General features: G+C 40.1%; 1 protein-coding gene across 1 annotated transcript in view; it reads left to right on the forward strand.

The window, feature by feature from the left end:
• PDE5A (phosphodiesterase 5A) overlaps positions 1–17,880 on the forward strand; it is a 101,332-nt gene that overhangs the window by 21,003 nt on the left and 62,449 nt on the right. The window contains exon 2 of the mRNA XM_050320463.1: positions 12,965–13,053. The gene's annotated coding sequence lies outside the window, so the exon portion shown is untranslated. The remainder of the gene's footprint in view (positions 1–12,964; positions 13,054–17,880) is intronic.

Below are 17,880 nucleotides of genomic sequence, written 5' to 3' on the forward strand. Positions count from 1 at the left end.
CACAGGACAAGACTCAGGAGATAAAAAAGGGAGAAAGTAGTTCAGAGTTATCTGATAGTCAGTGCCCCATCCTGGAAAGTTTGACAAACAACTGTTGCTTGTTACTTTATGGGTTTGAGGCCTCTGTCTGAAATGAGTGCTTTGAAATGGGGCTTGGAGACATTTACCAAACCTGGTGCTTAAGTTTTAATGGTGCAAAGCTAATGACAGGGTAGGATATGCACAGATTATTGTATATAAATAGCAGGATGTGCCAAGAAGAAGGATGAAGGGAAGTAATGAAAGACAAGTGTTCTCCCAGGGTTTAGAGAGTCCCATCACAGGCTGGCACAAGCACAGTGAAGTTCTCCCATTATGAACTCGAGCAAAGCTGCAAGAAGCAAAGCTGTGAGCTTTAATTTCGTGTTGAAAGTGTTTCGAGAAGGTACTTTTCAGGAATTTATCATAATGAAGAAAACCTGCAAATCTGCACTTGTGGTTTTAATATTTTAAGGTAAGCGATTCTGATGAGAGATTTTTCTCAGGAAATTGTTTCCATTAAGGGGGAAAGAGATGAACTCCTGAGGAGGATTTAGTGCAGGCATTAAAGTTGTTGGAAAAGGTTGGTAGCAAGGGAAACAGATCTCAAATGTCAATTCATTCTCTTTCTGTTTCCTTGCAGTTAGGTTTGGGGAAACTTGAGCAAAATGAAGTGTGTGCACACACATCCTGCTGTTTGTGGAGAGGGTAATGACTCCGGGAGAGCCGACAGGGAATAAATACAAAATGGGATAAACAGATCTCAGTGCAACTGGGAGTCCTCGGCTAAAGCTTTCGTGCATCCACACAGTGCCAGCCTCAGTAAAGACAGCACTTAACTGAACTGAATGTAAAGTCTAACTCAAGATTCTAATTCCATTTTAATGCACATTATATAAACCCTTGTCTGGGTGCAGAAAGCTGAAGATCTGGCCCCCTCAGCTCAGTTGCCGCAGATCAAAGGTGGCGCTAAACTTTGTCATTATTATTTTTAAATGCTCTTCAAATTAAACTCAGAACAAGCTGTGGCTAAAAGGTCATAATTTAAGTGCTCTCGACCACGGAGATGCAGCTCGGAGGAAAAGTGTGTTTTTGTGTTGCCAGGGGAACCCTGGATGTGCTTGTGGCACCAGGCACGTTTGGGAAAACAAGGAATGAAGCAGAAGTAAGTATTGTTAATGAAAACCAGGAGAAGATTAAATCAAGGTCTACAAGACCAAGAGAGGGAGAGACACAACATTTTTAAAGGGTATTTTATAAGAGTGGTATAACGTTTATTTATAATATGTATTTGTAAAATTGTATTTAGTTATTTCAGAGGAAAAGCTCAGAGCTGAACTATCGCCAGAGATTGCTCAAATGAAAGGATTAATGATACCCTGAAAAGCCTCAGAAGTCTGATGTTAAATCAGTGGAGGGCTGTGGAGTGAGAAATTCCACAGCATTTTCTAAGAAATCCAGAAATCAGGTGAAACTTCCTTCACTTCTAGTCCTAAATCGGATCTCAAGGGATCTGTCAATCTTATATGCCCAGTTGTGCCATATTTTACAGTGCTCTTCTGCATTCCCAGGGTAATATGAAAATCCTTGTGAACTCATCCCTAAACAAAGACTTTGTTTGCTGTGAATTGAAACCACTGCTCTAGATCAGAACCAAAATTAGTAGCCAAGTAAACAATTTTTTTTTAACAGCTTGAGTACAACTGTGTAATTAATTGAATTTTTGGCCAGCTGATTACATTTTATGTCTCTTAGTGACACTGAAGTATTAAGTGAATATAGCTTAACTTCATCTCAAGCATACTCTGAAATTAATAAACTGCAGTTTGTAAATATTGAAACAAAACATTTTGACCAGTCTTGGCGAAATCTACTTTCTTGGGTGAAAACTATTTGAATAAACAGCCTGAGGGTATTTAATAGTTTTGCTGCCCTGCACTTTTTTGGTGCATATATTTGAAAACATTTCCAAACATATACTTCTGATTCCTCTAAAACCCTTAAGCTATGGTTTAAGAATTTAATAATTTATCTGTTACTAATTCCAGAGAAACATTTCCATGCACAGACCTCCAATCTAAAGGGTAATTATTGCATTCACAGCTTTAGCTTCTTTTTCTGACAGTTTGGAATAATACAGGTGGTGACAGTAATGTATTAAAAGGCCTAAATTAGAAATGGAAACTAATAAAAATAGGAAATAATAACACTATAAAGACTACTTATCTTAAGACAATAATATTAATTAGTTGACCTTTTTCTTCTTTGCATCAGATACTTAGGAAGAACATAATGTCACAACTTCCATAGGGATGAACTTTATGAGAGATGAGTGTAGCAAGTCTGTATTAATATGCATGAATTAACTTACAGAAATTTATCATAGCTAAGGCTGTGACTTGAATGTTTAACTCTGATTTCAGTTTGTAGCCTGACACATCAGACTTTTCTTTCTACTCAGTTTGCCACGTGCTAAACACTTGCAATAAATAGTATGTCTTAAAAGTGTTACAGAAGAGGGGAGCAAACAACCTTGGTTATTTCTCATCAGTCATGACTCGTTCCAGGGAGGGAATCTCAGTTTTCCCTCTTTTTTGAACAAACTGTTTGGTTTCACTTTCTTTAGGTGCTTCAACAGCATCAGCAAGAAAATTTTTAAAGCTTCATTCCAGCTAAGTATCACTAACATCATCAACACAGACCTGAGTCAGTGTTTTACCCCTGCTATAGCCATTACTGCATACAGGGCAAAGAAACAAAGGCAACCCTGACTGAAAAGCATTTTATACCCAAATGACTGACATAATATATGTTTAATCATACAGGAACTGACCACTGCTTGATAGAAATCTTCCTGTCTCTCACAGCACCACCAGAGCAATGCTAATTTATACCAGATGCATGTCTGGCCCGGCCTGGGCAAAGAAGCCTTTGAGCTGGAAATTTAATATTTAAACTAGTCCAAACCTACAGAGTTCTATAATAAAATTAAATTTGGGTAAAGGATTAGGTACCACTTTGATTATCTACTACAGAAGGCTTACTTTTGCAGCAAACAGAAAATCACTAATAATTGGAATCAATATTTTTGCTCCTAACTCAGTATCAGTTCCATCACACCCTAAATGTATTTAGAGTTGAAGTGGATGAGTGACACGGCTAAACATGGTGAGACAAGTGACCTGGATCCTTAGGTTTCTTCCCTGCTTTTCCACAAAAGCTGGACACAGCCACATGCATGACCTATTTCTGTAGAGATGAACTTTGATACGTTACAATGCCCTCCAGAAGCCATAAACCCTGAAAATCAGGGAACGTGAGAACAGAAATATCCATCACGAACCACGCCTGGACTTTTATGAATTAAGGGCTGTTGAAGATACTTTTGGCACCAAGGCTTGAGCTTAGCAAGTTCCTAAAGAGAAAGAGCTTTTGCATCAGCCTCTTTCCTCTCTAACTCCCCCAGTTGTGCTGCTTCTTCCTCCCCCTTTTCTGCTTCCTTCCTTCTTTTGATCAGGATATAAGAAGGGAGAAAAGGATAAGCTGGGGCTCAAATCATAAGGCTTTTCTTCTGTATTTATTGTTGTTTTCAAAAAGGGGGACTAGTCCTTAGGGCAGGTGACTGGTGCCCCCTTAGTGACTGAAGAGCTGCTTTCCTAAGCAAACCTTATGCTCCTACCCTGGAACCTCTCTGGCTTTGCTGCTGATGGGCCTGAGTGATCACAAGTTTTTAAGACCTGGCAAAGACCTGAAAAAGATAAACAGAGTAAAAGAAGAGTAAGCTGCCATGTGGTTCTTATTAACTTCCACCTGACATTCCAGAGATTTAATTGAATTTCTCCAATTTTGGCCGCTGCCGGGAAGTGCGATGGAACAGAGAGAGAGGGATCGCTGGGGTTTGTGCAGCCCCTGCCTGACCTGAGGCACAGCAGTGTGTTATGGGACATGCTGGAAAGTCCTTCAGAGAGCCAGAGGACACAAGGATGGGTGTGCATCCTCACCCCCACAGCACTGAACACCTACAGTATTCCCCTCACATTATTTCCCTTGGATCAGTCTGACCTTTTTTCCAATGTGATGCCTGTTGGGTAATGGGATCATTGAGCTAAAAGCCCTAATCAGCCTTACAGCTTCTGCCTTGCCTTTAATGATGTCTGAATGGCATTGCTTCTGTACCCACCTTCAGAGGGTTCTGAAAAATGTGGAAGGATGGAGGTGGGAAAAACAAAAGGCATTCACCCTCAACAGGAAAGTAATAATTCTTTCTTTATTAATCTATCTTAGTGTCTTTGTGTGCTGTGTTATTTTTCTTTATATTTTAGGCCACAAACTAATATTTTAGGCCGCCAACTAACTAATTAGGGCTGGATTTGATAAGGGATCTTCTAAGCTCACATTCCTGCTAGTTTGTCCCTCGTGACCAGCTATTGGGGAGCATTCAACAAAGCAGCTTCACAGTCACAAAAAGCTGTTTGGGATAGTAAGAAAACAGTCTATGCCCTTATTTTATTAAGATGTGCTATTGTCACAGAGGTCTGGAAAAAAATGCTGAAATATTCATGAAAAATGCCTTTCCTTTGGGATGCTTTGAACAGTTGCTATTCTGTTGGGGCCGACCTGTGTATGTGACTGACCATCATTCAAAATCCCTTTTTAAGCTAATCCTAAATAATTCACCACAACACCAAGAAAATCTATAGCTCCAATGTAATAATGCTATATCAGAAATTATGGAATGATCCTGATTATGGAAGATTTCTGCCAAGAAATAGAATAGAATGCAAAACAGCTACAAAATTTATAAAACAGCATCGACCTCGTGGACTATTTGGTTAATTTTTCATGGTATTTTCCCCATGCCTTCCTGCCTCATTAGCCCACATGACTGTGGCATTAAATCTGTGCCCAAGGCCATGAGTGAGTATGAAATAGTGAATTCGGGATATGTCAGTGGACAGGACCAGGCAGGAAATCTATGTGAAATGCACCCAATTTAGTACAGTTTTCAACACCTTCTATTACTGAAAGCTATGAAAAAAGCAAGAAGTTACTATTAAGTTATGTTCTGGTAGAATAAATATGCAAACTGGACTCTCAGTGCTCATATTCTTAGCAGATGGCTACAGCCTTGACATTGCCAGCCAAGCCATCATTTTCCCCATAATACCCTTTTTTATTTGGAATTTCCAGCTCTTCTGCGAGGGCTGTCTTTGCTATTTTGTGAAAATGTTCCCCATGGAAAATTTTTCCTTTAAAAAAAGAAGGTAGTGAGAGTGATCTTGTCGTTGGTGCACTGTACATAGTCTCCTGGTAGCAGAGACCTTACACAGAGATGTTTGTTTTGGTGGAGTAAATGGGCAGGAGGGCCAAAGAAGCGACATGAGGGGCGAGAAAACCAGGGGAGAAAACAAGGAAGGAATATGAATTCAAAAGAAAACAGCTATGCTTTAATTATGAAGCAGAGCTACTCAACAGAAACAGTTTATTCCTGGCTCTTTACCCATAGGATTTTTCCAATGATAACATGGCACAGGCAGTAACAAGACCTTCATGAATGACGTTGCAGACAAATTATGGAAAAGGGATCAGATCCTCTGAGTTTGGGGGGTTGTTTTATGATTTTGTGTGCTGAATGCTTGTCTTCCTATTCATGTCCCCTATGACTTTCCCATGTTCATGAAACCTTGTCATTCTACATAACCAAAATGAGCACTAATTTATTTTCTGCACATCTCACAAGTTACAAATGATCACAGCACGAATTCCACGGTACATTTAAATTTGATGAAGTCAAAACCTATCGATGTTACACCAGTGGAAGATGCGTAATCAAAAATAGCATCTAATATTTACATAAGCTCTAGACAAAACCAGGTTTATATGGTGGTAATGCTTAAAAAAAGAGAACTGTCTCCTCTAAAAAAACCAAGCAGTTACTTGAGGTAATGAGAAAATGGTTCTGCAGTTATCTGAATGCAATCCAAGAACCAGTACAGAACTTTGGATAGCAAACTTCTTGTGCATTATCAATCTGCGAACTTGCTCCATTCACCTATTTCAAAGCATAATTCCTTAGATGAGACAATATTGTGCCCTATTTTATTACAATATTGGTAGAAATCACAAGTGATTGCTTTGATGAAGAAAAGTCCCAAACATAATTGTGGCATGAGGCCCGAGCAGTATTTTGCTCTCTATTTTACATTTGCATAGCAGCTGTACTCTAAACACAAAGTATGCAAGTTCACAATCCTCCAAAGAAAAGGCAAGTGATCTGGTTTTAATTTTAGGTTTTCTACATTTACATCTGGGAACTGTATGCTTTCAGGAATTATGGGTTAAGTTGGAGGAGAAACAGGAGCAACTTGCTTTGGCAGTTTAAAATAGAGTTCCCTGATTTCAGGAATAGTTTCTTTTCCCCATGCTGAGACTTCTCCAGTGGGAACAGCTCACAAACACGAGTGAGGACAACTGGGGCAAGACGCCTTCCTACAGTGTAAAGTCAGAACAGCAGTGACTAGACATAGAAGACTTGCCATTGAATGCTCTGAAAGGACAAACATTTGGAAAGCATGTTTCCAAAACACATCTGCAAAATAATAGCTTGCCATTTTCTGTTATTCATGAGAGCCAGCGCATTATGTTTTACGGTTGCTCAACTCCAGGCAGAAACACTTCCCTGCAGAAAGACTGGCAGTTTTTGCTTTGCAAAAGCATAAGCCAAAGGCATTATGGGCTGGATTCTCCAGCATGGATCCACTAAAATGGAGCACTGCATCCCTGCAGATGACAGCAGCTGTAAAACCTGACACACATATTTGCTCCTGAGCCAGTGCTGCTCCACAAGAGGTGAGGTTGTACGTGAAATCCGTGATGCTCATGGTCAAAGCTCAGGAGCGTTATTATCTCTTTTTCAAAACCTGCAAATAACTTATCAGCTGCTAAAGACTTTTGCATCTGAATTACACTCTGTACTGCTCTTGGCACAATCAGTGCTGGTGTTCCAGTCCAGTTGCAGCAGAATGGAAAAGCTGTGGAAGAGCAAGTCTGGCAGAACCAGACACAGCAAGAAGGTCCCCACGTATGGGGGGAGCAGCCAGCACTGAGATTTCTGCACAAGAGAAAAACCAGAATGAGTTTCCATAAGAAACAAAAAAAACACCCAAAGAGAGCAAAGCATCCATCAGGGCCCTTAGGAGCCCTATTTGTAAGAGCCTACTCTTGAGTCCTTAGTTATGTAGGGAGTTATTTTTAATGGGAAGGACAGACAAAAATCCACTCCTATCATACAAGTAGATTTGTATACATGAAAAGTATCTTCAGCCTTTCCTTTTCTTTTCCCCGGCAAGTCTGGAGTTTTGAGCTGTGCAAGATGGATGAATGAGGACATAGTCTTGTCTTTGGAGTTTACAGTGTCCAGATTAAACTGTAGATATTTTCCAAAAGCATGTGTTATGTATTTAAGAGGAGAAGTTCACTGTGGGGTGATAGAGATCAACATTTTTTTTTTCCTGGAAGAAGCTTTGTTTAGTTTCCATTAAGTAATGAGCTGCTAAAGGATTTGCTGCTACAAGAATCCGAAAAAAGACACCTTAAACACACTCAAGCAAAGTATTGTCCTGTGGGACAATTCCATAGTACAAATTGGTGCCAGTAGGCATTCCATCACTGAAATATCAACTAGAAATAGCTAAACACCGAAGATTTGTTCCAGAAACATTCTTGAGAAAATTGTTTTCCTGAAATACATAATCATGCTTATTTTTTTTACATTCCAGTGTTTTTACTGGTTTGGTAGCCTTGACAGGAGGCATGAATCACAAACTTACAAGCAGACAGCATTCTGCATTCCTTTTTGTGGAAAAGTTAGCCCCTAATGGTTTCTGCAAGACAGAGCAAGGGAATATGCAACCTGAAGATTGTTCATTTGATTTTCCTTTACAAAAAGAAAAAAAATTAGAAAATAGGATATTTCTACAGTTGGAGCTAGAATGAAAGCAGTGTCAAACTAAGTTCTTTATTCTTTACTTAGCCAGGTAGTCTTTTTTATAAAAACAATTATTTTTACTGGAATACTCTGTCAAGTATAGCACTAATAAAGCATGAGTTGGACAGAGAGGCAGTGCAGTCAGTTGAACTTCACATTGAGGAATTGTTGATCAATGTAACACCCAGCTTTTTTAATTCAGAAAGTTACTATTTCTTTCAACAAGATAACAAACAATGTCAACCCATATAAAATTTTCCTGAGTGCTTAAAATTCACAATCTGAGCTGTTTGCTCAACTCAGTTCCTTGATATTGTTTCCCCTTCCTGACCGGATAGCCTTCCGGACTGGATTTGCTTCAAATAAACTCTATCTCATCGTCAGATTAATCTCAGCTTCAAGCCCAACATTCACTTTCTGCAAGCAGATTATCATAATAAGCAAATAAAAAAATGAGCGCAAGCATTTGCTGGAAAAAGGGTGGATATTTTCCTGTAATGCTGTTGCCTTGCTCCGACCATCCAGTCTCCTGCAAACCATACCAGCAGTAAAAGAAGGGGTAAACAATTGGCCAACACTTATCCACTTATTTAGAAACAGCTTCTTGGTGAAGATTTGAGACTAAGACTTTGCACATGCCCCCGGCTGTAAGGCAGGATAGGAGTTTTATCCAGCCACACAAGAAGATCTCATCTTTATTTGTGAAAGTAACTCTGGTGTGACACCAAGCCCCAACTCCTGACACACACCCCCCCTTCCTCAAAACCCAGGTCTGTGTGGACCCCAGAGCAGTGGTTTTAGGGTCACAGGTATGTGTGTGAGCAGTACTCTTAATCTATACATTTGCATAAGGGTTTTCCTGGGGGAACACCAGGAAAAGCATGTTGTGAAGACAGAGGATCAAGTTCTGCACAGACTTAAACTGTTCAGATCACCCAATATCACTTCAAGATCTCCCTGTAGGACAGAAAGACAAGTACTGTTTGTACAGAGTCTGGGACTCCTTCCCTTTCCTGGCCCTCCTAAGTGCTTGCCAACTTGTAGGATTAAACCTGATATTCATACAGGACACAACCTGGAGCTCAGATCCCCATTCCTACTTTGAATTGGGGTAAGCAACTTAATCCTCCAGAGACAAAAAGTTTCAACATCTGTTGAAAAAGGTCTAAAAGTACTATTTTCCCCACAGGGAGCAATACAAAGTGAACTAGTTAACACTTAGAAAGGGTTTAGGGTTTCAGGAAAATAAGCACCATGGAAATGAAGGGTGCTGTGATCCCTTTATAATGGAATATTTTGTCACCCTGAAGTGGCAATTTCCTTGCAAGTCAAACTGTGTTTCACTTTTATTCCGTAATGTCCTAAAAACAGACACCATAGGTTTGTCCTTGCATTTCTTATTTCAGCCAGGCAATTCTCCACTCCCTCTGCTTGGAAAACAACTGAGTGCAGTAATGGTTCTGCCTTCAAACTACAGAACACTCCACTCTTCACACTTCACCTACTGTTGTACAGAAAACACTAATGGTGTCAGCAATGACAGGAACCAGCCTTTTGAGTTTCCTGAGTGGCTGGGGACTTCAGAGTAGATGAAATGCAGTCCCCAAGTGCTCAAAGTTTCTAAAACTCGAATGCTTATCTGAGTTTGAAATATGTCATGAGTTTCTCTTTGTACAGCAGAGGCAATTTATGTTGTCTCTGATACACACCAATTAAATTATGCAGACTTTTAAAATGTGCAGGCTTGCAGTAAGTGCATCAAGAACATTCAGATCAAAAGAGCATTTCTTGATATTCTAATTCTATATGTTGAAGGAGAAACAAAGTAATACGAAATATGTCAGTTTTAATGTGTGCTTTCAAAGCTTCCTCTGTTTGCACGTCACGCCAAATTTTTCAGAATTGTATTCGCAAGGAAAAAAAGAGGAAGTTAAAACTGTGAATCTTAGATATTTAGAACTCATTAGTGTTATATCTGTAATACTGTCTCATGTGACAGTCAGGGAAAAAGGATCTCAAATGTCAGTGCAAAACTGAATAGTTATGATGTTCCTTACCCAAATGGCAGGATGTATCAAATGGATGTTCCACTGGGGTCTGTCCTGTGCTGTTCAGTATCTTCACTACTGACCCAAAGAGCAGATCACAGAACAGGCTCGTTAAGATTTAGAAAAAAATGAAATCTGGTACATTGCAAATACTTGGGAGGTCAGGAATAGGATTCCATGACATTATGTCATTCTGGAATGTGGAGAACGCGCAAGTCGGTGGAGAACCCTTTTTTGCTCTACGCAGCACTGATAAGGCTTTAACTGGATTACTGTGGCTGGGTCAGGGACCACACTTCAAGAAATCTGTGAACTCATCAAAGACAGTCCCAAAGACAGCAATAAAAATGATAAATGATCTATAAAATATGAATTATGGTAAAATATCAGAAAAGTGGGCTATTTAGCTGAAAAGACTGAGGGAAGGCTTGCTAACAGTCTTTCAGGCACGTAGAAGGCTATTTTATGTGTCTACAGAAGTAACAGGATTCAAGCAAGATTCAGATTACATCATCAGCAACATTTTATAATGAAAGGGCCACGAACAGCAGAGGAGTTTGGCTGAGGTTTTGTGCATCCCTAGTGAAAATTTCAAGGCAGGCTGACAAGTGCCTGTCAGGAAGGACCCAAAGGTTGTTGCTCTTGCTTTGCATTAGGTGACTTCATATTCCTTCCAGCCCTATGATCCCATAGGTTCTGTTTGCTCTTGATCCTGCTTAATTCAAAGCACTGAAGGGCCTGACAAACACCACACAGTGAAATGCATTTTACTTCAATGAGCCCAGAGGATGTTTCTGCTTCTCTACCTTCTACTTTTAGTTTCTGATGAAGGCAAAACACAAACTATTATTGCCCTAATTGACCCAATTGTTTTAATGAAACATCAGCTTCTCAGGGGTGAAATTTGAAGGCTCAAGCCTGTGAGATGTGAACATTGTGGTCCTTACCCAGATATGAAGTGAAGGTCAAGGAGAGCCAAACACAGATTTGCTGTTTAAAGAAGTGTGTCAATATGTGGCAGCTTGTTCAGAAGGCTCATTATCTTGGCTAGAGAGACTGAGCTGTATGTATTTCATTCAGGCAGAGAGAAAACAGAAAACTAAATCTTGAACACTGACACAAATATCTCCAAAACACTGTTTGTTGTTTAATTTACAATTTCAAACAACTGTTACAGCTTGAACTGTAAGGAAAGAAATGATGCAAGTAACCACAGGAACTAAGAAATGCCAACAAGGCATTAACCTTTCTGTGGAGATGACTACAGAAGTTGGAGTGTAGGGGAAAATGTATTAATTTTTTCAAAACCAGCCCAGGTGTTACGTCAAATGTCCATCCTGCTCTTTTGCAGGTATATTATAGGGATTAGGTGAAAAGCATAAGTTGTAATTATAAGTCAAACTATGCCAAGCCAACACGGGCATTATTCAAGAAGCCATGCCAAATGACATCCCAAGCACGCAATGTGGAAAGAGGGCTTGCCAACAATTTTAATTTGTGAAAAATCGTCTCAGTATTTTGTTTCACTTCGATAATAGCACTGCTTGAGAAAATAATGTCACCTCTTTGCATGGGGGCTGGCTGCAGTCCAGGTGTGAAACAGTCGATGAGGAGGGCCAGTAATGAAAAATGCCAAGCTCTGAGTTCCACGTCGTTAATATTTATGACACAGCGTGAAGAGTCTTATTTAAATGCCACTTGGTGTGTGGGTTGGGATGGAGGAAGAGAGGGAATGGGAGGGGAGCAGAGTTACAGTATTTATGCTGAAGTGTCCAGGCCTCTTGACAGGGAACAAAGCCCTTTACAGACACAGGGCAGCAATAATTAAGTCTCATGTTTGGATAGTTACACTTTATGTGACCTCTGATTTTAATGGCATAAAACTGTAAGGCTGCTCTGTCGAGCTGCCAAGTGGAATGCACTTGGATGGATATTTGGAACCCAACTATCATTTTTAACCGCCACCTATTATTTTGGGCAAATTGCCTGAAGTGGACTGAACCTGCAATATTTATCTCATGCCAGCCTGCTCCTCCTGAAGTTATGCTGCAATTTCAGGCAGACAATATGTTTTGTTCAAGCTGATGCTGGAACCCCTCCCAGTGCCTGCTGAAGTCCTGCAGTGACTGAGTCCCTCCCTTTGGAGACACTGGGGAAGAAACTGCCTTGCCAGTGAGTGCTGCCCCAGACCTTTCCCAGCTCACAGAGGGCCACCAGGCATTTTAAATCCAGGATTTCCATAAGCAAGGGGGGGTTTGTGCACTTCCCAGATGTAGTGTTTGGGTTCCTGTGCAGCCAAACACAACTCCTGTCAGCGTGAATCTGGGGTGAGGATGCCCTGCACTCTGTCACGTAGGTGCATGGAGTCTCTTTCACACTTCAACACAGTTCATAAAAGATTTGCATGAACTATGAATCTCTCTGCTTTTAATGTGAATTGTCTCCTCCTCCTCTTGACACAAATAGTCTGGTTCATGTCATAACTTAATTCCTACAAACCGCTGTGATTTTTCAGCTTATGTTGTTATGTCAAGGAACAAATGAAGTGCACTATACACATCATATTTTTCATGCAAGAGTCTGGCATGCGTGTTGCTTACATAAAAATAGAGCATTGTTTAAAAAAGAGATGAATTTAGAGGGAGTTGGTATAAGATAATCTTTTTTTAAGACCAGAAATTCCTTGGAGATTTTTTTTTTTTCCAAATGATGGTATTTCAGAGACTACCAAGAAAAATCTGCAGTTCAAAATGCAGAGAACCATCCCGTGAAATCAAATTTATAATTTTATGCAAAGGAATCCTCATATTTGTAGCACCAAAATATAAAATGATATATTATTGGAATCAACTGCTGAAAATTTGTTGTAATATGTGCTAATAGAAACTTGGTCACATACTCTGTTACCCAGGAAATGTATCAACTCTGAAGTCACTGTCTCCTGGTTCTATTCAGAGAAGGTCAAAGCTGAGGTTCAGCAGGAATCCAGGAGCTTTTAAGGTAAGGATGAATTAATCCACAGGGGATGTTTTCCTAAATTATTGCTTTGTAACTATATCTATCTAGAGCTTGCAGCAACATCCAGAAGGATAGAACGGGTGATTGTACTTTGGACTACACAATCAGTCCTGAACTAAGAAAGAGGCTGGTTTTTCACTGGCTTTAAACTGATAAGTAATGACCATGGAGAAATTCCTCCTAAAGAGTTTTAATGAAATCCCCATTAGTAGGATATTCCCTTTATACTCCTACAGTGGCTCTTTAAATCCCACTCTGATTTTTATACACTTGCCATCCACATCTCAGACTCCACATGGATAAATTCAAAAATGCTACCTGATGTTGCAAAAAGAAACCTCTTTTGAGGGAGAAGAAACCCTGTTTGATAATCCTAGGATGGTTGTCCTTGAGGGGCAGTAAGGATCCAGGCTGGCTGGAGGGCTCTCTTCAGACACAGTTCCTGAGCATTTGATTGATTTCCTGAAAAGAGGGGAAGGTCTTTGATGTCAGGGTCGCTGGAGAGTGATCCCAAAGATACTGAACATGAGATTTCAATGGAACTGATGACCAGGACACCTCAGAAGCATTGGTTAGGTGAAGAGTTCAGCTAATAAGGTCCCTGCCTCCTCAGAGCTGTGCATCACCCCCTGGCAGGGACTGAGCCCCTCCAGCTGCCCCGGCCGTTAATGGGAGCTGAGGGTGCTCAATATTTTGCATAACTCAGCTGTAAATGCATTACACTTAACTGCATAAACCTCAAGGATGAGGGGACATCTGTCACCCAAATAGCAGCAAACACCATCTGCCTTCGGATCACCATATTCCTACTTACTTGAACAAATGGAGCTCGAGTGATGCTGGGCACTGCTAAAGAAAAAACAAAATGTATTTACACTTGTTACTTCGCCCTTTTGCACATTTTGAACAGCTATAATGAAAGGCTTTGCCTACAAAAGCTTTCATTTGAACAATTTGCTGTTTGTGCTTTCTCTGCTATCGTTTCAGGATTATATCATTTTTCTCTAAACTTGATTATGAAATAATTCACCCCCCCATTACTCCTGACCTTAGCCAGTAGTCTGCTTTTTTCAAGATAATATCAGGAGTCCTTCTTGATCTTTTCAGTTTCTGCCCAGAAGAAGAATGGCTGGTCCAGCCTTCTGCTTCTCTTTGCTGGTGCTGAAACAAAGGAACTGCAAAGGCAGCACCGTATCAGGCCAAAAATCTTCTCTGCAAGACTAAAGTAGACCTCTGGAATTTGGCCAAAGGAAATTTACAGTTGAGTTGGTTTGAGCACTTTGTACTCTTCATAATTTATAGTGACTCCTTATTAATATTTTTAATGTCTGGAGGAAAATTAAATAATCCTTTACAGCACCGTGGAGTCAATTTTTAAAGATGTTCAAATTATCTGACTGGATAATTGTTCCTCTTCTGGCTTTTGACTACCACTGTTCCTTCTGTTACTTGATTAAACAGATAGCAGAGCATGTGCCCTGCTCTGAAGTAGGAAATGGTTCTTTAGGAAGCTTTGGCAAATCCATCATTTATCTCGCTACTCCAATGCACTCTAAAGGCAGTTAATGATAACAGTTGATGCTGCGCTTTCCAAATTTAGCCCTCGGGGGATTGATGTGCTGAGTGTCCCCAGAAGAGTACCTGACTGGAAAATCAAACTTAGGGACTAGTGCAGAAAAGGATGCTCAAGTAGGCCAAATGAATCAAATGTAAACACACCTCCCAGAACTAAGAGGAAATCAGTGGAAAACTAGAACAGCTCCTATAAATCTAGAGAGGCGAAAATATGTTTATTTGGAATCTTGGAATCCAAAGTCAATTTGTATCTAGGGCTTGGGTGAACTTTTCAGACAGCATTTTACAGTGTTTGTGATTTGCTATACAATTTGTATGTTTTATTATAATTTATGGAAACAATCTCTCTGTTTCCCTAAATATGTACAGAGGCAAGTTCTGTAGTTAGGTTTTGTACATACTTGGCCAATTATGTCCATGCACAAACCCCCTCAAAGAATAAAGCATTTTATTTGAAATGCCTGCAAGCTCACAGATGAAGTTACAGCTTTCAGGTGTTTCTAAAGCCCCCCAGAGTCTTCACCCAGACAGATGAGCTCCACACCTGCAGCTCTGTTCTCACCATAAAAATGAAAAGTGACCTCTCAAGGTAATGTTTCAAATTATTTATGTCTTACAATAGCACTTGAGAACCTGAGTGACTGTTCCCACTGTAGTTAGAACTGTGCAATATCTATAATATGAGGCTGCCTCGGAGATTTAGATTGTTAGCTCCTAACAGAGTAGAAGTAAGGGGAGAAACAAGCTCCAAGAGGTGAAATGTTCCACCTCTATTGACTTCCAACGCAGTAAATTACATGACAGAATTGACAACTCCTAAATTATCATGAAAACTGTAGCAGGCTCTGAAGTGAGACTCAGGTACTTGTGTGCCATTGTTTAAAACTCTCACCTAAGTCACTAAAAGAAAGCTTCGTGTCTCCTTGCGAGTTGAAAACAAGAATTTGTGAAAATTCCCCGTGAGAACGTCTGGAAGAGCCTCCAATATTTTGCTGCCATCAGAGGAAGCCTCCCAACACAGACACTGCCATGTTTTTCTGGTTTTATCTGCACCACAAGCTGTAATACAGCACAGACATAATTGAGCAAGTCCTGACCACACTGCCTCAGCTGCTGAAAACAGGATCCTTATTAGTGCTGACATTAGTGCAAGCTTATTTGTCTCACTCTCCCTCTGCTGTGTGACTGCCATGCTTCTCAGAATGCCTTCTCAGCCTTAAATTAAATTGCAAATTATAATGTAAATTAAATTGTGTGGTTTTTTTTTTTCCTGGCTATCTTTGGTTTCAAGAAGGCCGTACTTCCCAAACCAACAGTACCAGAAGGCCTTGGAAAATAAGACATAGGGAGAAGCCACCGGTCTTCTTTTGGCTGCAAATCAACTGAATGAAAAGGTTTCTGTCAGGATCATACTTATAGATTACCATCTCTCTAAATATATTGGCATAATTCACAGGTAGGCAAGCCCTTATAACAGATATTTCGAGATAACCCAGGTTACTTTAAGTATTACTAAGAGTAGTTGCCTTTTTTCCCCCCTCTTTAATTTAAACGAATTTCACGAACAGCTTCATCATCAAATTTTAGAGATCAGTAACCTCTGCTGGAGGGCAGGCAAGTCTTGATGAGAAACTTGAACTAATCTGCACTGGGGGGCATTAACCTCATGGCTGGAGCCTGAGCAAGGCCACGGCTCAGCAGCCTCACTCAGGACAGAAACAAGTCTGTGCCACGAGGAGCTTTACAGGGGGGGTTTTCTCCCAAAAAGAAAATTTTCCCTGAAAATTTTTTCTGGTTAAGTTCCTGGAAATAATTATAGCTTTTTTGTCTTTTCATAGAAGACAAGGTCCAAAGTAACAGCTTCCTTCTTGCAGTGGTAAAAGGAAATTAGAACTTTCCCTCATAACTGAGTACTTCATGGCAGTGTGTGAAAACTTTAGAGATACAGATACAGATAGAGATAGAAATATGTGTTCCTTCAGTCTGGTTGGATAAAAAACTTCAGGAGTCTTTCAAAGATCACATGCAGTAGTATCTACTCATTGGAGATGAAGTAACAGCTTCTCTTTTCCTGCTGTTTATAACTGATACAGAGCAGCTGTCTTCCTTTCTTTCTCTGATGGCCCTTACACGCTTTTACACCGAAACTACTAAAGCAAACAAAATTCTGTCCTGTAAAAGCCACAGGTGGATGATAGACTTTGAATTGCCCTTGCTGGGAATGCCAAAGCAGGCAGTGCAATCCTTCTGATTTCAGCAATAAGAATAAACCCTTGTTGGACGGTTTGCTGATTCCCGGATGATCTCTTAGAAAAGATAAATTAGCAACTTTCTCCACTTCCAGTCACTGACATACTTCCATATATCAAATGAAAATACATGGAAAAATACTGATTTGAAAGCAGAGATCAGTGTAGTGTAGAAGGCAAGCAAAATGTAACCTATAACAAAGTAGGCCCCAGGTATTTTCAGTGCACCTTCTGCCCAAGTTGGATGGCAACGGCAGGCTGGTGTTTCAAGCCCTTGTTCAGTGCACTGCTCCATATGGGATTCTCAATATTTATTGTGAATTAACATCTTTCTTAGTAATATTTTGACATGATACAGCAGCTCTTATTTCTCATATGTAACCACTTCTATAAGTGTTAATGAAGAAAAGCTAGCAGTGCCTTGGGAAGTTAAAATAAATATTTTATATGTGGTTTGCAGCTGGAGTAACTTGAAACAAAGCTAACTAAATAATTTAAATTATTGCTTATGTTGAATTATGAACTACTTTGGTCAGGAACTGTTTTTTATTTATTTATGTCTAGAAATAAATTAGTAACTAGTTACAACTAATAGAGAGTTAAAAATAATCCTAGTCGGTAGAAATGGAAATAAGGAATTCTGACTCTGTATCAAGTCAGGAAAATTGGCCAATGAGACAAAAATAACAGGAAGTCAGAAGGAATCCTGACTAAACCCTTGCTTGTGCCTGGGGAGAATCACCGTGCTGGAAGGGCCGCTCACAGAGCTGAGAGCCTGAGCTACTCGGTGTCTGCAGTGCCTCTATCAGAAAGGAACAGCCACAAAATATCAAAGGCTGTTTTTCCTCTCCAAACTCAGTGCCTGCTGTTTTTTCTCCAAACATGAGTCCATCTGCGCCTTCCCAAGCCATGGACGTGCGGTGACATCTGCGTCACTTTGCAAAAAGCATCTGTGTTTGCTTCTGACGGGAAGTGGGAATTGCCA

This window comes from Myiozetetes cayanensis, unplaced genomic scaffold (genome assembly GCF_022539395.1).
Source record: "Myiozetetes cayanensis isolate MyiCay16 unplaced genomic scaffold, myiCay2020 scf24, whole genome shotgun sequence".
Classification (NCBI taxonomy): domain Eukaryota; kingdom Metazoa; phylum Chordata; class Aves; order Passeriformes; family Tyrannidae; genus Myiozetetes; species Myiozetetes cayanensis.